The 24,039-nt window shown below is 29.2% G+C and overlaps 2 protein-coding genes across 2 annotated transcripts in view; one reads left to right on the top strand and one right to left on the bottom strand.

Annotated features, from left to right (window-relative positions):
* The window catches only part of Rab3GAP1 (RAB3 GTPase activating protein subunit 1), a 207,546-nt gene that overhangs the window by 128,081 nt on the left and 55,426 nt on the right, over positions 1-24,039 (bottom strand). The gene's annotated exons all lie outside the window — the stretch shown is intronic.
* Positions 7,636-24,039, top strand: part of LOC107451098 (leucine-rich repeat and fibronectin type-III domain-containing protein hattifattener) — a 48,102-nt gene continuing 31,698 nt past the window's right edge. Inside the window, exon 1 of the mRNA XM_016067088.5 lies at positions 7,636-7,760. The gene's annotated coding sequence lies outside the window, so the exon portion shown is untranslated. The remainder of the gene's footprint in view (positions 7,761-24,039) is intronic.

Genomic DNA, 24,039 nt, shown 5'->3' with positions numbered 1-24,039 from the left:
ATTTCCCTTTAATATTAATTCTTACCATTACTTCCCAAATGCCTAAGTTTGCTTGCAAATACATCGAACTTTGAACACCATATACATTGAAACATGCGTGCCCATATATTTTCCTTCTTAATCAAACCAGATTTATTGAGCCCATTAATAATCCCACTCGACTTATCATTTGAGTGGATGAAAATATGAAAATTAATTACCCAGAAATGGAATTTGTTGAATCTTCATAAGATCGGAATTACGAGAAAAAAGAGAAGATAACGATAAATCGACGTTTATTTCCAACAGCTAAATTGCATTACCGAAGAAATTTAACTTCACAAAAAAAAAAAAAAAATTATCTGCTTTCCGCTTGTGGTTATACATACCTCTGCGAACAAATCTTTTCGCATAAGAAATATATTTAGAGTCCTTAAAAAAGTTGTTTAACAAATGTATATTCAATAATTATGTGTCTAATTGAAAGTCACAAATTATACTCCTGATATTAAGTAAAGCGTTGCAAGAACAAGGTTCACATTAAAATTTCATTTTTTTTTACTATTTATAACTAAGAGGCTTCGCCCCCTGCTCGCTGACACTCGCTAACCCCCGGAGCTGCTTTCGCAGTTCATTTCGGATTGCTTCGCAATCCGATGCTCGCTTTGCTCGCTCATTGGATACGTTCTTAACGTCTAGCTTTTGTATACTTTTTTGAACACTGAAGCTCCGAAAACTTTTCACTGCAGAAAATTCTAAACCTGTGCATTTCAATATTAATTTGAAATTGCAAAAAGTTCACATATTTTTCTTAATCACACTATTCTAAATTTCAGTTGTTGAGAAAAGTGACTGTTGTAAGTTTTGTTTTAAAGTCTTTCCAACCCGGGGGCTAAAACCATGTGTTGTAAAACAATATGAAATAATACTGAACGCCGGATGTAAAGCATCGGCTTCGATGAAGATAATTTTGTGAGAATTTTTTTGATAATTCGGTGAGAATTCACCCGATTAGACATATGATGCTCACTACGTGCTCTTGCGCGCCGAAGCCTTTCAATTAAAACGTATTAGCGTTTTGTGTAATATAGATTATCCATATGATGCTCACTGCGTGCTCTTGCGCGCCGAAGCCTATCAATTAAAAATGAAAACTGTTGCCAACGCGAGAAAAGAAATATCATCGGTTTTATTGATACATACGTATTAGCGTTTTATATAATACTAGGCGGCTCCGCCCCTGCTCGCTAACGCTCGCCAACCCCCGAGAATTGCTACGCAATCCTATGTGGTTCACGCCGTGAACCATGGCTCGCTGCGCTCGCTCGCCAATGAACACAATGTTCTAGCACAAAAACATAGTATATTATCATCAAAGACATAGTATTTTATCATCAAAGACATAGTATTGTACTTATGTAGATGAATTGTAACAATGTTCTTATTGGCTTTTAAAAAAGTATATAAGCTATTTAGATTGTACATGGTGAAAAAATCAAAACATTAGCTAAATAAGAAACATATTAGCAATATAAATTATCAAATATTGCTTCACTAATATTCTGCATTTTAAAGCGTGAAAATTCAATGCATAAATAAACGCGAAATATAAAAAAATTCAATGCATTCAATACAAACACTTAAACGTTTTTTAGACGTTTAGGTAGCTCCCAGTAGAAAATTATCAATTCAACAGCGGCCTTTTAAAGCATTCGCACTTCAATTAATTAATTAATTCCTAATTGAGTTTAAATTAAATATTGTCATATTTTTAGTGCATGAATCTGAATTGAACAACTTGATAATGCTCACTCTGGTTATTGTTATCTGGTAGCTCACTACGTGCTCTTGAGCGCCGAATCCAATCAATTAAAAATGAAAACTGTTGCCAGCGCGAGAAAAGAAATATCATCGGTTTTATTGATACATACGTACGTATTAGCGTTTTATATAATATAGATAGGAGATATATTAAGTTGCTTATTTATTTTATTTCAATAAATATATTTAAAATATACATAATGTATGTACAATTTTAATTTTATCTTGAAATGAGACATATATATTATGCTTAGTTTTTATTTGAACAACTATATTTGAAATAAATGCACGATTTTAATTTTTTTGTGTTGGAGGAATATATAGATTTTATGTTAATTTTTTTTAATATTAGTACACCTATTTAAATGATGCATAACTCATAACTTTAAAACTGTATTCCCAACCTCAATTCCCTAACTCTATAAGCATTGCTACTGGAATCGTGAGGTTGGGAATGCAGATTTAGAGTTACGTTGCATAACTTAATAACTCTAAATCTGCATTCTCAACCTTAATTCCCTAACTCCGTACGCATTGTCACTGGAATCGTGAGGTAGGGAATGCAGATTTAGAGTTATGATGCATAACTCATAACTCAAAATTTATATTCTCAACCTCAATTCCCTAACTCTATAAGCATTGCTACTGGAATCGTGAGGTTGAGAATGCAGATTTAGAGTTACGTTGCATAACTTAATAACTCTAAATCTGCATTCTCAACCTTAATTCCCTAACTCCGTACGCATTGTCACTGGAATCGTGAGGTAGGGAATGCAGATTTAGAGTTATGATGCATAACTCATAACTCAAAATTTATATTCTCAACCTCAATTCCCTAACTCTATAAGCATTGCTACTGGAATCGTGAGGTTGGGAATGCAGATTTAGAGTTACGTTGCATAACTTAATAACTCTAAATCTGCATTCTCAACCTTAATTCCCTAACCCTGTAAGCATTGTCACTGGAATAGAATTGCTTTTTAAATGTTTCCAACAGTGCAGCCGGCCTCCGTGTTAGACTGAATGCCCCTGAGGCAGTTTAAGTTTCATAATAGTAAGAAACAAAATAATTTTATCTTTTTTAAAAACTATTTTGAGTTTAAAGAAACTTATTTTAGGCTTTTCTAACAATGAACGTTGAATAGAAAAGGTATTAGTTACTGAAGGAAATTTTTGATTAATAATAGGGATAGACTGTCATTAAATAGGCAGAAAGAAATGCTGAGGATTAAATATAATAACCAGTACTGTCATTAAATACAAGAAAAAAACTTTAAGAAAATTTCGACAAACAGAAGAAAACAAGAAAAATAATTTTTCGTAATATTTTAAGCTTGTTATCATTGCAAATATTTAACTCGTTTATTACCAGTTCTTGTTTTTTTTAACGAACATTAGTTTAACGAAAAGTTTTTCTTTTTTTTTTCTTTTTGAAAATAATTGACTTAATGTTAAAAAGTCTATAAAAACACTTGCTTAAACGAGCATAACTTGAATTTGATTATAATATTTTTTTCAATTTTTAAAAAATTAATTTATGGTAGCTTATTTTTTCTGCTTGTAAAAATTTTATTCCCTACAAAAAAAAATTTTTAAAACAGTGCTTTAGTTCAGTTTTTCACAATTTTCAAGCAGATAAACAATGAACATTTTTCAAAAATTGTATATAAATAAATAATATATTCTATGCCAAAAATTGTAGGCAGTTCCTGGTTAAAACGAGGAACTTTAATTCAATTTTTCAAGACTTTTATGCAGATAAATATTGTAGGGTTTTTCAAAAGTTCTATTTAGGCTTAAATTTTTAAGTCGTAACTTTTAAATCTGTTTCGAAGTTCATTCTATGGTTTATACGAGGAATTTTCCTAAACTTCTTAAAAATTATTTTATTACAGCAGATAGAAGAAAAGTATACTACTGTTGGTAAAAACTTTGTTCCCATAAAATAGGTTTTAAAACCAGCACATAAATCCAATTTTTCAAAACATTGTATGTAAATAAAAAGGTGAATGTTTTCAAAAATTGAATGTATTTCTCCATGTTTAAAGACAAAATTTTTAAGAAATAGTTGGTTTATAATTAAAATTTAAAATCTAATTATACGAGCCTAATTATATAACTTGGATTAAATGAGAAATTTATCCAACAATTCTTTAAAAAAAATATTTTATTATCGTTAACAGAAAAAAAATATTCTACAGTTCGGACAAAATTTATTCCCCTTCGAATGGTTAAAAACAACCTTCTAGTTCAATTTTTTTTTTTTAATTTGTATAAAAATAAGCAATGTAGATTTTTAAAGAATAAAAAAAATGTGTATAGTTCCCTGATATAAAAAATTTTTCATTTTGATCATAAAAATTTAAAAATTATTATTATTTATTTTTATTTATTTATTGAAGTTATACTTCATATGCGACTTCCAACAAGGTTGCGTTAAACGTTTAACGCTACAATTTTATTGCCCGGGAAATCACGTGGTAGGATCCAGTTTTCCCTTATTCATTTCCATATTGTTTTGGTTCTCACTAGCATAAAAATAATAAAAGTCATAAAAGTATTGTTTTTCTATAAATATTTTTTTAGTTTGACTTGATACACATATAATTTAATAGGATAGTATTTTTTATTTTCAAATTTAGTGGATAACAATTGTAAAAAATGAGTGAAAACAATCCCACGGACAATGCGACGGATTTAAGGTTATGCCAAGGTACGTCTCTTGTGAATATCAATTGATTGTTTCTCTTTTGAAATTACATTATGACACATTCACATACATTATTAACACAAATACATTTTCCATGGCGAGACGATGAGGCAACCACCAGCACTTCCACTGCTTCAAGAGGTCCACGAGAGAAAAATGCACAATATTACCGTTATTACAGAGCACGGAAACGAGCTCTGTAATAATTTAAAATAATTATTACAGAGTTATTAATTATTACAATAATTATAATTTTGTAATAATTATTAAAATAATTATTACAAAATAATTATTTAAAATAATTATTACAATTATTAGAGAGGTAATAATTTGAAATAAAAAAACGAGGATAGTATTTTTTATTTTCGAATTTAGTGGATAACAATTGTAAAAAATTAGTGAAAACAATCCCACGGACAATGCGATGGATTTAAGGTTATGTCAAGGTACGTCTCTTGTGAATATCAATTGATTGTTTCTCTTTTGAAATTACATTATGATACATTCACATACATTATTAACACAAATACATTTTCCATGGCGAGACGATGAGGCAACCACCAGCACTTCCACTGGTTCAAGAGGTCCACGAGGGAAAAATGCACAATATTACCGTTATTACAGAGCACGGAAACGAGCGGAGCAGGAAAAAGAGTCGTTGAATAGAACTAGTGATCCTTCTACGACTGCTGATTCTTCTACAATTAACGTCGCAGGTTACGAAGTTTAACTTTTTCTGCGCGGAGGGACTCAACGCACTATTTCTTATTTATTTATTAGTTTAAGTTTTAGCTACTTTTGCACTGGTTATTAATACATGGAATATTTTCGTTAACAGAAAAAAAAAAAGTATTCTATTGTTCGTATAAAATTTATTCCCTTCGAAATGGTTAAAAACCACCTCTTGGTTCAATTTTTTTCGAAACTTGTATAAAAATAAGCAATGTGGCTTAAAAAATAAATATATATTGTGTGAACTTTCGAGGTTTAAAAAAAATTTCATTTTGATTACAAAAATTTTAAAAATTATTGTTATGTATATTTACACTTTTATTTATTTATTTAAAGTTTTACTCATTTATTTATTAGTTTATTTATTAGATCATTTATTTATTTTTTATTTTAAGTTTTAGCTACTTTTGCACTGGTCATGGAATCGCTTATACAGTCAAACCCCGCTACAGTGAAGCTTTACGGGACCGAAATTTCGGTTCACTATAACCGGGATTTCACTATATCTGTACTGCAAACAATTTTAACTAATTTTTCCGAACTTCTCCCTTTTATTACACATTATTTAAATAAATGACCAATAAAAAGAAATACAAAAATGATTAAAAAAAAAAACAATATGCAGTAACAAAAAATGTGTTAACTTTTATTTTTTATTACTTTTCGTCTAGCGTACAAAAAATTTAGGGATGGCTTTCATTTAGGGATGGGAAACTGAGATAGAAGAAGCAAACAAGAAAAAATGCTTATGACTACATTCCACTCTATATATGGTTTTAAAAATCGGCCTATGTATTTTATGTAGAAATTTCAAAATTACCAAAAGATGAAGAAAAAAAATCAGTCGAAGACAGAAAAAAGTTCATAATAAGCAATTTCCTCTCTTGTTTTGGTTCGCTATATCCACAAAAAATAACATTATACAGTGAAACCTGCCGAGTTGACCACCCTTGTAAGTTGGGCACCTGCATAAGTTGACCTCAATTATAAAGAACGGAATTTTTCCTGCAAAACCATTGTAGCTTGACCACCTGTCTATCTTGTATGTTGACCACTGAAATATGTCAATTTTGTCTAGGAGTATTATGAAATTCTATTCTAAAACCCTCATAAGTTGACCAGGAAAAAAAAATTCAGAAAATTTTCTGTCATCTTTGCAATGTATGTTAAAATTTCACTTGTTTGGTGAAATAGTGTAAAAAACTAATCTACACCCTTTTGTGAGTTGACCATCAGGGGAAACTGTAAGGGGTCAGCTTTTGACCATTTCTTTCATCCGTTCACTGAAAACAGGTGTGTTAGTTGAAAAGTTGCTATTCCAGTTGCAATAGTGAGCATTTGAACAAATGAATGCTCTGAAATATGCTTTGATCCTTTATTTATGGTCTTCGATCTTTAAGTGTAGTAAATAAATTTTAAAATGTTCAAATAATTTTATTTTGTTAAAGTTTTCAAATTACATGTTTTCGTGTTCTGATATTTTACGAAATTATATTTACCGTAATTTCGCGCGTATAGTCCGCACCATAGTATAGTCCGCAGACCCGATTTTAACACTTCATTAAGTGTATTAAACACTTCACATGCATAACTAACGAAATAAATTTTTTTTAAAAAATTAGTTAAATATTAGAATTATATGTATCAAAATGAAGTTCATTCAGGTTTGAACACATTTCTTAAGATACTCCTTTGCATATCTTCTGAATAAAATTTTTAAGTCAAGTAAAAAAAAAATTTAAATATATAGCAACATGATATAGGAAACGAAAAAGTAAACAATGACCCACCCCCTCTATAAGTTGACCACTTGTCTAAGTTGACCACTAAAACAATGCACCACAAGTGGTCAACTTACACAAGTTTTACTGTATGTGTATAGCAAGGCACGGGAGCGAACCTTTCTTTCACTATATCCGAGAGTTCACTATAAACCATGTTCGCTATAACGAGGTTTGTCTGTATCATAAAAAAAAAACAACGAATTAAACATCTAAACCTTTTTTCAAATTCTCTATCTTAACAGCTTGAGAATCAAAATAATAAGTCCTAAAAACATAAAACGAACTCAGAAACATTTGAGTGAAAGAAAAACATAGTATTTCAAGAGCGAGTTAATGGAAGAAAGAAAAAAAAAAACATCGTTATCAACTGCAGGGATGTTAGAGGTCAGAATGTAAAAGAGTGTATCGAAAAAGTATGAAAATATCCAAAGAGCCGAAACCACGACATAAAATAGCTTTCGCCACCAACAACAATGGCAGTAAAACGAATAACTCTCATTACAACACTTTTGCCAAATTACTCTCTCTCCTCCCTGGTTTCTTTTTTCTACAACCGGACCCGGAAACCGGTTCGAACATTTTCACAAACATCTTATCCGAAAGAAGAAGGGGGATCAGAATGATTTCTGGATGCGGAGAAGAAGGATCTTTTTTTTTTTCTCCAGCATCTTTTGTTTATTACCGTTTCTCATCATGTTTACATGAACATTCCGGATTTTGGATAGCTCAGAGGGGTGAGTTATTATAAAACTTTCGATTATTTTTTTAGCTTTGGATTTAAATCGGAATAATGGAGTAACAGCGATAATTTTTGATATTTTTCTTGTTTTATTCTTCAAAATAAAACTTAAAATTTCATCAGACTAGATTATATTTCGTTTAAAATTAATATAATAAATACAGTTGTTTATTTATATTATTCTTCATTTATTTTTTATAGAACTGTTACACGATTTTTAAAAAAAATATATTTATCCGCAATTTATTTCGAAAAAAAAAAGAATACCGAAAATGCTCATAAAATTTACATTTTTGATTCAATCTGATTAGTTTTTTTTTTCCTGTTATCAAAATTTTAAAAAAAAAATTTTTATTTACTTTTTTTTTGAAAAAAAACTTAATACAATTAAATGCTGTCAAATATTCATTTAATTTGATCAATATTTTATATAAAATTAAATAAATAGACACGCTTAATAAAACTTTGAAAAGAATTATTTAAATGCGATTTATTTCTTAAAACAAAACACTTTTAAAAATGCGCATAAAATTTTCATTCGATTTGATTATTTAAGTTTTACAAAATTTGTGAAAAAATCAATAAAAACAGTTAATTGTTAATGCATAAAAAGCTAAATACTTTACGGAAAATTAAATTTCTAGTTAATTTGATAAAAAGATTTCAGAAAAAAAATATAATAAATCGATAACTTGTAATTTATTGACAAAAACATAACACTTCGCAAAATGCTTAAAAAAAATTTTTCTTTTTTTCTCTTTTGCTCCTTTAAAAATAGCTGCTGTAATTTATTTTACAAAACACAATTCTATAATAATAGCTACCGAAATTTAATTCGATTTGATTAATTATTTTTCTTTCAATGATTGATAAATAAATTAAAACTGTCTATTTGTAACTTACTAAAGACTTAATCATTTCAAAATGCTATAAAAGTTTCAATTGTACAATTCAATCAATTGTTTTTCTACATCATTATTTCCTATTTTATATATAAAAAAAAACTTGATAAAATAATTCACCAATCGACACATTTAGAATAAAAAATTATTTTACATCAATTGCATGTAGGCTGTAAAAGTAATTAATCAAAAGTTTTCTAATATTTCAAAGAGGAATGTAATAATTTGAATAAGGTTTTGTGGTAGAATAAATATAACAAAAAATTTAATTAATATATTTTATGAGGTATGTTATATTGCCTGAATAAAATGAACTGTTAAATATTTGTTAAAAAAGAACAGCTGAATGAAGCATTTAAGTACCACTGCCAGGTATGCATTTAAACGGTACTCCGAACACTGATGTTTCTCCTAATCTATCCTCAGCAGATATTAAATTATCGAATAAATATAATAATAATATCAACGAATAAATTAATATCAAATTAGATACAACAAATAATACGGACATTCAGCAAAGCCACTATGTGATTGTAGACATTGACCGATGAATGTCGACATTCTCCTGATTTCAGTTATTCACGGTATCACATACATGGTGTAAAAATAACTATTACATACTAACTCATTTACTTAATTGTTATTTTGCCACTCACGTTGAAATTTAGTAATTTAGCGAATTATTAAATAAAAATAACTCAGTTGCTGCAATTTTTTGAATTACTGTGAATTAAAGAAAAAATATTATTATTTGCATAATATTATTATTTTTATTATTATATTATAAAAAATTATTCTTTGTACAATAATTAACTACACATCTTGATAGATATTTTATGCTTTAAATTATAGTTATATTAATTTAAAATAAGTTCATTTCACTGGAAAAAAGAGAATAATCGCAAATTTTCCAATCAATAATGTTTTAACCTACTAAAATGATATGTTATTACATTATGATTTAATTATGGAATAATAATTTTGTTAATTTTTTTTTTGTAATTATTTATATTTATAGTATATATTTCAATTTTAGGAATAATTTTGTATCAAAAATGTGTTTTTGTCCTCTCATCTTGGAGAATATAGGTTTTTGCCAATTTGCTTGACATTATCATTAATTTGCCAATACTGGTACAGTCAACCCCGCTTAAAGGAATACCATCGGTTCCAACCAAATCTATGCAATTAAGCGGGTTATTCGATTAAAAGGAGAGTGCAATATTCAATTTTAATTTCTGAATTTTTGCGAAATTTTACTTTTTAATGGTATTTAATGCATAGTATAGCATTTTGATTAAATAAACTCAGTTTTATGATCAATGCGTTAGCATACCAATTTAACTAATATTTTTCTGGTATTATTTTCAAGTAAAACTTTGTTAGGAGTCACTTAGAAGGGAGGAAAAATATTGCACTTTCTATAGACTGGAGAAGGCAGTGACTAAACCTAAAATTTTTTTTTTTTTTCGTTACTGTATCATTAAAGCGTAAAGTGTGAAAAGGCAATAAACAAAGTGAATTACCACACCGCAGCAAGTATAGTCAAATTGACACATGAAAAAACATCGAAATAATTAGTGAGCGAAGCCGTATCGTTGAAGGAAGAAAAAAAACTAATTTTTTTTTTCTAGTCTATATTATTTTCCTTTCTAAATACTTCAGAAAACCAAGACCTGAAAAAAAGAAAAGAGAGAAAGAGAGAGAGATGAAAAAAGGTTCTAAATCATCAACCCTAAAATTTACTAACCACACAATGAGTTTAAAGCATTTCTTTTTTAAGCTAATGCAGCAAAATAATTTAAAAAGAAATAATTGCTTGTTTTAGTTTTTGTATCCAAAAACAAACATTCTCGCCAGCTATTTATAAATAATTTGAATCTGTGATGGTGTTTAAGCTTTCATAACGGAAAGGCAAAAGAAGCATAACGTATCAGACAAGAAAAATACATTTTGACCGTTTTTTTAATAAAACTATTTCATTCTTAAAGGATTAAAGTCATACATTTTTCCCAACATGAGGTGGAACATTGGTTTCTTTCTTTATTTATTTTTGTAAGAATTTCACTAGTGCGGCGTCATTTTGATCCTATTCGTCTATGAATTTAGTTAAATCTGACTTCTGGTCATATTTTCTATAATTATTATTAACACAATTTTATTGAAAACAGCAAGTTTATCGCAAATAATATCATCACAATATCACTATAATTGTACTAAAACACACCATGTAAGTGAAAATACAATATTCAAATTACCATGCTAATCAATTTTAAAAGTTTTGTCTGTATAACACTAAAAACCATTCAAACTTAATGAATATACAGTTGAAACCCGGTTTAACGAACCCCTATTTACCGAATTTCGAGACTTAACGAATTTTATGAAGTTAATGAAGTAGATTTATTAGAAACAAAAGTCGATGACAATGAAATTCCAGCGAAAACTGTTACTTTTTCTGATGCTTTGTAGGGTTTTGGAAACAGTGAAAACTTACCTGATGCCTTAAATGAAGGAGTATTTTCTTCTCCTCATGACGACGAAAAATAACTTTTTAAAGTAAGAAATAAGCAAACCTTACTCACGAAATGCTTTAAAATTTCAAATTAATCAACGCGTAATCATTCGTTGCATTTTAAGTTCCTAAATAAAGAGTGTAAGATTTCTATTTATTTTGTGTATTTGCTTATTAAAGATGTTCGAATATTTCATAAGGCTAGTCTAATTTTTTTTTTTTTTCATTTTGTCGCCGATATTACGAATTTAACTCCGATTTAGCAAATAATATTTTCGATCCCTATAAATTCGTTAAATCGGGGTCCGACTGTATTAGATAGCAATTGAAATAGACAAATTTTGCTTAAACTTTTCATTGAATGTAAATCCAAATCGATTTAAATATCATTGATCTTAAGTATGCGTACAGAAAAACGTTCCACAACTTAGATGTTCAGATTTCCTCATTTAACACCTCGGCTCGGAGAATAATCTAAATAACAAAGCAATAATAGCTGCTGCAATATAAATTAGGAAAAGTATTTTTTATTGCGTTTTTATTATCTCGTTTTCCAGTCTATGAGAGTAGAAACTTACAATCGAAAAATCTATCCATTTTCCGACTTGCTAAAATACACTAATCTCTATTAAATCTCCGTAGCCAATGACAACGCAAGTTTTAATCCCTTCCTGGCCGATACAAAACAGAGTTCAATTTCCCCGCGAAATGGAACTTATTATCTATCAAAATATATATTGATTCAACTCTTAAAAATTTAATTATTTCTTTACATTATTTTAATGAAAATTTACAACAAAAAAAAACTCGATAATTAACAGCTAATTTTAGTTTTAAAAAAATAGTGCGTGGAGTCCCTCCGCGCGGAAGAAGTTAAACTTCGTAACCTGCGACGTTAATAGTAGAAGAATCAGCAGTCGTAGAAGAATCACTAGTTCTATTCAACGACTCTTTTTCCTGCTCCGCTCGCTTCCGTGCTCTCTAATCACGGTAATATTGTGCATTATTCCCTCGTCGACCTCTTGAACCAGTGGAAGTGCTTGTGGTTTCCACATCGTCTCGCTATGGAAAATGTATTTGTATTAATAATGTATGTGAATGCGTCATAATGTAATTTCAAAAGAGAAAACCTAACAATCAATTGATATTCACAAGAGACGTACCTTGACATAACCTTAAATCCGTCGCGTTGTCCGTGGGATTGTTTTCACTCATTTTTTACAATTGTTATCCACTAACTTTGAAAATAAAAAAATACTACCCTATTAAATTATATGTGTATCAAGTCAAACTAAAAAAATATTTACAGAAAAACAATACTTTTATGACTTTTATTATTTGTATGCTAGTGAGAACCAAAACAATACGGAAATGAATGAGGGAAAACTGGATCCTACCACGTGATTTCCCGGCCAATAAAAATGTAGCGTTAAACGTTTAACGCAACCTTGTTGGAAGTCGCATTAAGAAGTATAACTTCAATTACAAAACAAAATCAAAACAATTTTTTTTAAAAGAAAAAGTTATTCCAGTCATTCATGTACTACACTCAAATTTAGTGAAAAGTTAGCATGTGTGTATATATATACACAGTCGTTCTATTTAACGAACTTCCATTTTGCGACCTTTTTTCGAGGAACCAAGAACATTTTGGAAATTTCTTCGTAGGGTAACTTCCAAATAGCGAAATGAATTTTCTATTTAAAGAACTTTTCTTTGAGATCCACTTTCCCTATATGCCAAAATATTTCAAACTTTAACGCATTTTATGGGGGAAATAAGCTTACATTAATTCTCGCAGTCACTTAACTTTTAGAGAAAGCAGTAAAATCCCTTTCCCTTTTCGTTTTCACTTCAAACGAAAAACTCAGACAAAAAGGATTTTATCAATAGCAATTAAGCCTTAAGAACGCATGTGGTAATGTAAGTTTATAATTAATTTTATGCTAAATACACCTATAATTCTATACATTAATTTAGATTTTTTTTTTAGTTGAAAATGTATGTAGCATGATAGTGTAACACTGGATTATGTTTTGTCCTATTCTTGCTTTCCATGCAGATTTCTCTTATGGCTAAGATTTATAAAATTAATAGTAGATACTAGTTAAAAGATAAAAGTGTATCAATTACTATTTTAATTATGTCTAGTATTTAGAAATTTAAAACCTGCTTTGTGTTGTTTCGAAGTATTTCGAAAGGTGATTTTCTATTTAACGAATTTTCCATATAACGAACTTCGGAATTCAGCGACTTCGTTTAATAGATGTCTAATATATATATAATAGACGTAATATATATTATATATATATATATATATACAGGTGGTTATCAAATAATGGAAACACCCTAGATTTTGAAGGCTTGGGAATTGCTGTTCTGCCGTAAATGTTCTCTTCATGAAGGTATCTCCTAACTGTAATTGTTGACACTGGAGAATCCAGATGCTGATTGAGCTCTGCGGTCACTTTGGCTGCAGTTGTTTTCTTTTTAGACATTACAATCCGCTTCAATACCCATCGGTCTCCTTCACTCAGCTTCTCCTTCCGTCCACTATTTTGCTTTGCTGAGCTTGTCTTTCCGCGCTGTGTGTATGCTGTCATGACTTTAGACACCGTACCTCTAGAAACGCCTTAAAGCTGGGATGTTTCGGTCACTGTTGCTCCAACTAGTCGGGCTCCTACAATTTGGCCTCTCTGAAAATCTGTGAGGTCTGACATTTTACGTTTCTGACAAAAAACCAAAACGTAGACAACTCTGCTAAAGTTCTCTCATACCACCTAATATATGTACTTTTTATATTAAAAAAAACTGGTAGCTAAGATTATATTTTAATGCTTATGAAGCGAAATGTTCTTAAATGTCCCTTTTATTCACAAGTGCTTCCATTATTTTGATAATCACCTGTATATGTATAGCAAAATAAATAAATACAAAAAAACACTAAGAAAATTAAGAAAAACAATAGGTTTCATTTATTGCGCGTAAGCTGCACTGCATAAAATAAATTCAAAGTGAAGATAAAACAAAAGAAAATTAGAGACATATGAAAAAAGGGGGAAAAGTCTAATTTTCTATATCATATGTCTGTAATTTTCTTTTGTCTTATCTTCACTTTGAACTTATTTTATAAGTTCTATTTACCTATTTTTATATATATATATATATATATATATATATATATATATATATATATATATATATATATATATATATATATATATATATATATATATATATATATATATATATATATATATATATATATATATATATATATATATATATATATTTTTTTTTTTTTTTTTTTTTTTTTTTTTTTTTTCTCCTAGCACATCACTCATAATCGTATGTGATTCCCTGGGACCGACAAATAATACAATCAATTTCTCCTTTTTAAGTCACGTGGTGTTTGAAATTCTTACTTTATTACATTTAATATCTAGTATAACAACTTCGCGATATAGATCTAGTTAAAATCAATAAGCCGTGAAATAACCACGACAACCAGATTACATTCAATTGGACTCGCTTTGCAAAGTAAAGAACAAAATGGAGAAACCTTACATTTTTTCTCACACACTACAATGCGTTACATATTCATCACTTTATACCGATCAGATTGTAACAAATTACCCGAAAACTTACAGTGATTTTTACAGGGTTCTCAGCAATAAACTTGGAAGAAAAGAAAAAGAAATACAAGAGAAAAAAAAAACGCGAAAGTGAATTTTTAGGTAAATTAATACCTTAGAACAAGAACTTATTGAAGCGGGCAGAGATATGAAACGCTTTATTTGTTATTCTTGCATGCGGTACACATTTTCGAAACAGAATTAGTTCCAGAAGAGATTATGTTCATGGTTTCATTGCATTCGTGTTCAGACATGAAAGAAAAAATTGCTTATTGCCGTTTTATGGTCCCCGATCATCACACATGCTCAAATTCAAAGATCTCTTTCGTGATCTTGGACTTAAGGTTAAACTAGGATACTACGTAAAACTAACTTTGATCAAATGTATTGGCATGATGTTGAGGCAAAATATGAAAAAAAATGAAAATTTTTCAAAATATTTATAAGTCAATAAATTAATTAAACTTCACTTTTCTCACATAAAAAAAAAATGCTTAGCAAGAATATCTTACAATATCTACTCTAAAAAAATAGTGTTTAATTTAAAAATACAACTTAAGTAAAAAAAGAGTAACATTCCGGTACTGTATAGATACTGTATATAAACTTACTGTTTTGTCAGCGCACGTCAAAGTATACTAAACGTTTCAAAAAATCTACCTTCTCATCCGGCAAGCAATAATAATAATAATAATAAAAGGCGAGTAACACACAACACACACAGGAATTTTCTAATTAGAAATCATATTAATTAATTCATCTAATCGATAACTCAAAATATTCCCTCGATTTTCATTTTGTTTTTCAACAGTTTACTCCATCGAAGGATTTTTGTGAGCTTAGAAAATGCCACGATCACTTTTAGAAAATTAATTGCAATTTTAATACAATACCCGTTTTCTGCAATTTTGTCACTAATAAATATACTCACACATCATTAATTAACATAAGTTATTGTAAATTTAATTTGGGCTGTTTAAGTTTTATTTAGTTTTAAGAAAAATATCATAAATTCAAAAACCTTGAATAGGAAATCATAATAAAGAAATAATAATCGGAATTATAATAAACAGGAATCATAAAAAGAAAATTTCATTTCAATGAACTGCGGACACTAAGTTTCATAAACTGTTATGAAGTTTCATAAACTGTTATAAAGTTTCATAAACTGTTTTGAAACGAGGTAAACACGAGCATCAAACCTATGAATTGAACTTTTAGGCGAGATTTTTTTTCCCATAAAATTATTAAAAATATTATTATTATTTACAGATATATTTTTTTTAAACAAAATTTGATTTGTACAAAAAAGATTGCAACAAATAAATTAATTTCGAATTGTGACTAGGTAATAGAATGAAAAACCCTAAATATAAAAAAAAAATATTAAAGAAGCTATTGCTTAAAATTTGATGATAATATTTTTGAAATAAATTGTTATATTTATTAAATAAATTAAAAAAGGGAGTTCTGCATAAAAATAAACTGAACATTTTAGAACAAAACAAAAAAGGTTTCAAACTGATTTCTATAAATAAGGCTTGCTTCATTTTGTAATACTAATACTTATTTAAATATCCAAACAAGCAAAAATCTGTGCAAAAATTCTATTTCAATAGGGATTTTTCTTAGAAAACTTACTCAATTTTCAAGAATTTTCTATATTGTACTAAAACCAGTAGAATTTCTTTTTAAATGGTAGGTCAGGAGAAAATGGCAAAATCCAGCTATGCTAGCATAGTTTTTGCTGAACTCATCTCTTGTTTTAATTATTTGCGATTCACTATCACTTTTTATTTTTGTTAACATTTTCAGATTTTACGAGAGAGCTAGTTTAATGTTAGCTACTAGAGAGAATTTAGTACGAAAAACAAATCAAAATTACAACTAAAATAATCGTTGCATCTAAGTAAATAAGTTGATAAAGTCTCAATAGACGTCTTTCCATTAACCTAAAATTGCTGCATCAAAAGACATGACTCATTTGCTTGGAAAGGGATTTAAATAAAAAACAAAATTGAAATTTTCATAAAAACGAACTTTTAAAAAAATTAAAAAAATTTCCCAAAATTTGACTATTTTCCTATTATTTTATAATTTTTTCCAGGTTTTCCCAAATAAACTTATATTTCAGATCTGAATATCATATCATTTTTCATAAAAGTATACTTTTTTAAAAAAAGTTTTGGTTTAAATTAGCCGCTAAATTTTTTTTTTTTCACCCTCAGAAATTTGCCGTTCACTAAGTAAAAATGACCAGGGTTATTAACTGCAAACGCGCAGGAAAAAAAAATCCCATTCCACATTTTCAATGAAAACAATTAAGGGATATATTAAAAACACGGAATATAATAATATCCTAAAAGCAATTATGAACCATGGCGCATAAACAAAATATTGCTCAACGCGAGAAAAAAAACTCGCTATGCAATTGGTTCACATAGAATCATTATTCACCGGGCAGACTTGTCAACCATCAGACACACGTTTTAAATACCATAAAGGTTATTTGCCCGTGGAACTTTCATTACCGGTGAAAAATTATCGCCAATACTTAACAAGTTGGCAGCTGAGACAGTTTAGGGGCAGTCACTGTTAAAACAGTCGTCGTTAATTGACGAACGCTGCTTTTCGTTCCTTAAGAGTGGGTCCCTCCAGCTAAATTGAAAGTGTGAGTCGATAAGGTAGACGGCATCATTGTTTATACTAAAAGAATAACATCAGTACAGAAAGTGTAAATTTACATTACGTTTCGGACGCCACGTGCATAACCTGCGTTAATAAGTTTATTTTATTTAGTTTACTTCTTTTATCTTTCCTGTTTGGCAACACCTTTAGATATCGTTTTGTATTTGTTGACAGTTTGTATGAAGAAAGCTTTGTTCTATGTTGAATTTAAAGAGTGTTGTATATAATTAAAAACACATACGCTTATGTACAATACATTTTTCATAATTTATTAAATATATAATTATAAACAAATTTTTAAATTTAGCTACTTTTTTTCATTGGCTCTTTATTTTACTTCTTTTATCTTTCTTGTTTGGCAACACTTTTAAAGATCGTTTTGTATTTGTTCACAGTTTGTATGAAAGAAGTTCTGTTCTATGTTGAGTTTAAAGAGTGTTGTACATAGGCGTATGTGTGTCGATGAGCTAGACATCATTGGATGTACTAAAAGAATCACATGAGTACAGAATGTGTAGACTTACATTATTGCATTTTTGATGTTCCGGACGCCAAGTGCATAACCTGCGTTAATAAGTTTATTTCATTTAGTTTACTTCTTTTATCCTTCTCGTTTGGCAACACCTTTAGATATCGTTTTGTATTTGTTGACAGTTTGTATGAAAAAAGCTTTGTTCTATGTTGAGTTTAAAGAGTGTTGTATATAATTAAAAACACATACGCTTATGTACAATACATTTTTCATAATTTATTAAATATATTATTATCAACAAATTTTTAAATTTAGCTACTTTTTTTCATTGGCTCTTTATTTTACTTCTTTTATCTTTCTTGTTTGGCAACACTTTTAAATATCGTTTTGTATTTGTTGACAGTTTGTATGAAAAAAATTTTGTTCTATTTTAAGTTCAAATAGTGTTGAATATAATTAAAAACACATACGCTTAATGCACAATACATTTTTTAAAATTTGAAAGAAAAGAGAGAGAAAAAAAAACTGTTTTTTGAAACTTTAAGGGAAAAAAAGGACTTAATCATTTTAAATATATAAAATTAGAATTATAAATTTGTTCTTGATGTATGCATAAGCTGAAAATGAATTAAAGTAAGCTAGCTAAAGTAAGATTTTCAACAAAAAAAACTTATAAATGTTGAGAAAGATCATCAGAGAAATATGATTTTTTAATCTTGAATTTAGTTATTTCATTTTGAATTGAAAAGCTTGGAAAGAAATACTTACAGTTATTTTTTTTTAATACGTATCCTTTTTATAACTTAAATATATTATTATAAACAAATTTTTAAATTTAGCTACCTTTTTTCATTGCCACTTTAAATAAATAAGTCGATATAAACAAACGAAATATTCAACAAATAACGGATTACTGATTGAATATAATTATAGCTGGTTAAAAAAAATAAATCCTAAGTTTCGGAACCTTTGTAATCGTTCCACGGAGCCGCTGCATTAAAAGACGGCATTCAAACTATTGAGTGATTAATTTTAAAATAGTTAACCAATCATCTCATACATTGATTACCGATGCGGAAAACTAGATCCTATTTGAAAACATTCAAACGAAACAAACAGTTTTTACTATAAACAATAGTTATAATAATAGTTTTTCACGCTTTGTTTACCACGAGAATACAGACTGATGGTGATAAAGCCCGGAAAGTGAGATGATAGATTAGAGAGAAAAAAATGCTCTCAAAAAATTGTATTTTTGGATTGTTAGATAAAATAAGGTGTTTTTTTCAAAATGTAGATCTTTAGATCGAATATTTAGAACCACCATCTGATTTAGACAGATTTCATGACTTTTTTTTAAAAAAAAATCAAGGTACAAATCATACTCTTCCGATACTGATAAACTGATACTGATTAATATGCAATATAAGGTTTTCTATAACCGTCATTGAACAACCGACCCAATTTTTGGGTCGGTTGTTCAACGAGTTCCAACGTTCAACTCCATAGCCTTGTAATTTTGAACCCAATCCAGAAGACAAGGGAGCTTCTGGATTAAGATTTGGGAGCAATTTTGCCTTCGTGGAATTTGCTATATTGATTAAACTAACTTTGCGTTACATGGAGAGGAAGACCACAAGAACCTCCCACGGATAGCCTGGCGGCAAAGGAACTCTAACCCATGATCCATCTACCACTGAGGATATTTCACGTCAGCACTGTGGTTCATGGAAGCCGGATGCGGATTCGTATCAACCAGCCATCGCTGAGATTCGAACCTAGTTCACCTCAATGAAAGGCGGACGCTCTATCCCCTGAGAATATAAGGTTATGGTTATGCATTGTTAGCAAGTGAAATAGTAAAATTACTAAACTCGTAACAAGAGCCATGATGGCTGAGAGGAAAGAGCGTTCGCCTCCCAATGAGGTAAACCGGACTCGAATCCAAGCGATGGCAGGTCGATAAGAATTACGCCCCCTGCTCGCACCAGCCACAGTGCTGATGCAAAATATCCTCAGTGGTAGAAAGATGGGTTAGAGTCCATGGTTAGAGCATGGTCTCAGACACGGATTAGAGCATGGTCTCAGACATGGGTTAGAGTCCCCTTGCCGTCAAGTTAACCATTGGAGGTTTTCGTGGTTTTCCTCTCCATGTTACGCAAGTGCGGTTAGTTCCATCAACAAAAAAAATCCTCCACGAAGGCGAATTTCTTACAACACATGATTCAGGAGTTCCCTTGTCTTCTGGATTATGTTCAAAATTACAAGGGTAAGGTATTTAACATTGGTAGTCGTAATGAAACTCAAAATTAGATGGGCTATCCAACGGCGGTTATAAAAAAAAAAAATTTAAAAAAAACTTATGATTAGATGTCATAAACACAAAGTGCACTGTTAAAAACCGCGTGAACGCAACTCGCGACGTTTGATTCATAAATCGTTGTCAATGAAATCAGTAGCTTGAAAATCGCAGCAATATGAATACCGATGAATTCGTGAGTCGTATGAATTTCAAAGGGATGTGTGATTCGAAAATCCTGATCTGCGATTGGCGAAGAATAAAAACAGATTTCCGAGCGAATCGGTAAAAGTAAACTTACAGAATTCCTCCGATTAGCGGAAAGTCGCGTAAATTATTTTATGGCCGTAAGCGTAATGGAGTTACGTGCACTTAGATTTCTAGATAAAACAATCCTTAAACTGTTTAATGTAGGAAACTTAAACAGGATGCGTAGCCAAATTTTTCAACAAAAAATAAGCACTTCTTAAGTACTTTTTAAGCACTAAAAAAATATTTTTAAGCACTATATACAATAACAAAATGAAAAATAGTTTTCAAAGAACTTACAAGATAATGATAAAATAACTAGTTTCAGACAAAGAAATCTTTTCTTGATATTATTAGCCACCATAAAAAGATGGAGAGATCTTGCGGTTCGATTTCAGAGAGTGGAAAATGAAGTCTTAAATCAAGAATATCTTGCAAAATGCAACAAAGTTGCATAATGAGAGTGCAATAATCTCACTGAACCCAGCTCAGCAGACGCACATGCGGACTCGCAAATATTTCATCAAACATGCAAAATGATTGGCGCTTTCATACGCTATGGACCGACGGTAGGACGAAATGCATTGTGTTTGAATGAATAGTGAAAACAGTTTTTGAAAACACTCAATAATAAAAGAACCTTTAAAAACCTTTAAAAAACGAAAATTGAAAAAACGCACCTTCAAGCCCTTTTTAAAAAAGCTACGCACCATGTTAAACAGACATCCCTTAAAATATATAGCATTTGATAACGAAATATTAACAAAGCTGTCATGGAGAGTAAAACACTCTCCAACAAATGAAGTCAAAGGTCAAGCACATGCGGAATGCGATCATTCATCAGTATGCTATCCTCACAACAACATATAGATTTAGCAAAAGGTCAAAACAATTCGCCACATTTCTTCCATCCACAATTGCTTGATTTGTATCGATATATCATCGTTTTTTTTTTTACAAGCGATATATCTTTGGAGAGAAAGCGCGGGAAGAAATCATCCAACCAAGTATGATAAATACGCTTGTTTTAGAGGTATCAAGTGATCTATAAAATCGACCCAATCGCTGCTTTGGCTAGTCCACGCCATACGGCAAATTAACGAAATGATGATGGTTTCATGTATGGAGAAGACTTAAATTGCGGCTTGTCTCGAGAATTACAACATAACATAGAGAGAGATCAACAATGTGGATTAGGTAGCATATTAACTCATATAAAAGCGATTTTATCTCCCTTTCTGGAAAAAAGTTCCCATAAAATATGTTTATATACATACACAGACTCCGTCTCTGGTCAAATTATTAGACGCACTATAAGATTCTATGTAAAATCTGTTGAATTATCAGGTGATATTATACAGCTTTATTGTTTTAAGCGACTGAAATTGGCTTGAACGCACTTGTTTACGTTCTTATTCCAATTGGGTATAATATGAAAAAAACACAACTACTTCGATTTAGTAGGAACAACATATGACGCAATGCTAAACGAATGGAATTTAGTTGTTGTTTATTTAGTTATTGTTATTAGTAGTTGTTGTTATTTGTTTTAGTTGTTGTTGTTTATTTAGTTGTATTTAGTTTCAATAACTTTTCTTTATAATGCAATAAAATCTGGCGAGCAGCTATTTAAACGATCGAACACTTCGTTTGTTTATTTGTGGCTTGAAGTTAGGCTCGCAGAAAATGCCGTTCATGGGTTAAATTTAGTAGGAACAACACAACCTGTGACGTAGGCTATATTATACCCAATTGGTTAAATTGGACGATATATAATATAAATTCGACGATTGGACAAATTAGACGATATATTATATAAATATAGAATATTTATTATATCAGGTATTATATTATAATAATTAGAACAAATTATTAGACGCACTGTAGTTTCTTAATAATGACATGTTTTGCACGAGTTTATATGCGATACTTTTATATTTAAACATACATATAATGGGGTTTTATTCAGAAGATTTTTTTATATACTTCCTATTTGTATTTATTTTTAACGTATTGCATGACAATGTTAACCAATTGATACACGAACGAGTAAGTTTAAAGCTTTTAGAGATTTGATATAACGACAATAAATTTAAAGAGGCAAAAGTGTTTTTAAACAGCCTATGCCAAAAAATGTAGTCACAAATTTGTAACTTTGTAACAATTATTTTGGTTATTATATGCAATAATGGTACAAAATTTCTTAAACCTAGCTTAAATATTAATGAAGATATAGACATTTTGAAAAAATATATAATAATTTTTTTGTCTTGCGTTTTTCGCTATAACAATATTCAATAAAATTTAACAAAAGTTTTAGAGCACTTTAAAATAAATTTACAAAATTTTTGCTTTAAAATTTTAAAAAAAATTTTAGAAAATTGTGTAATATATATATAAGTAATTAAAGTAGTTCTTTTACATTCGGTAAAAAGTTGTTTTTTTTCGATTACAATCAATATTATTTAATATATAACGAATAATACAATATAAAACGATTTACAAACAATATTAGGAGGGGAAAAAAACTTCTCCTAATATTGCTTGTAAATCATATTTGGCAACCAATGAAAAAAGTTCGATTTGAATATCTTAAAAATTTAAAAAGTTTTAAGCAATTTTCTGAGTAGTTTTTTATTTTATATTTTTTTTTATAAGAAACTCAAAATGATAAGGGGTTTTGTACATATATTATTTTGTATCACAAGACAAAATTAAATAACAAATGATAATACCTCACAATAAACGTTCATACACCGAAATATGATTGTATAAGAAAAGAAAACAAGCGAAAAAAAATATGCTTTTATGGGGGATGATTTCCAACAATACCGATGTCTCTTTTTAATAAATCTTATACAAAATGAAATTTGTGAAAAAAACCTTTATCATTTAGTGCTTTCTTTTAATAAGTAAGAAAACTACTTAAAAAAATTGCTTGAAACTTCTTTTGAAATTTTTAATTTTTTCAATAAAGTTCCAAAGTAATATTTTTTATGTATAAATAAACTTTTATTGTTTTTAAAAAAAATCTAACACCAGCATGAAAACGGACCAGTGAATGTCTATAAATAATTTTTCATTTCTTATAATTCATAATAATAACTTTTAATTTATAATAATAATTTGTAATTTATAATAATAACTTTTAATTGACGGTCCTTCGAGACCGAGTTAACCTGATGCAGGGGGTGATTATGAGCCAAACTCAAAAATCCTGAAATTTCCTTCAGTAAAATCATTAACGACACATTTCAAAAAATTATCGTCTTTATAAATTATAATCATTGATATTTTCAAAGCATGAAATTCTAAATGAATTGTATGCAGCATAATTTAAATGAATAATTATGTATACGTTTACTTTTATCTCTAATCACATTTATTATTCTACCAGAAAAAAATATTTACAAATGAAAGAGATGCCAAGTATAAATTCTAGTTCTAATATTTTTAAATAAAACATGCAAGAATTTTTATACATGAATATTATCGATGATTTCTTGAAACTTCC

This window comes from Parasteatoda tepidariorum, chromosome 8, assembly GCF_982258835.1.
Source record: "Parasteatoda tepidariorum strain Cologne lab strain chromosome 8, Ptep-v5.0, whole genome shotgun sequence".
In the NCBI taxonomy this organism is placed as follows: domain Eukaryota; kingdom Metazoa; phylum Arthropoda; class Arachnida; order Araneae; family Theridiidae; genus Parasteatoda; species Parasteatoda tepidariorum.
Note: the sequence above shows the minus strand (reverse complement) of the source record. Positions and strands in the feature narration are given on the sequence as shown.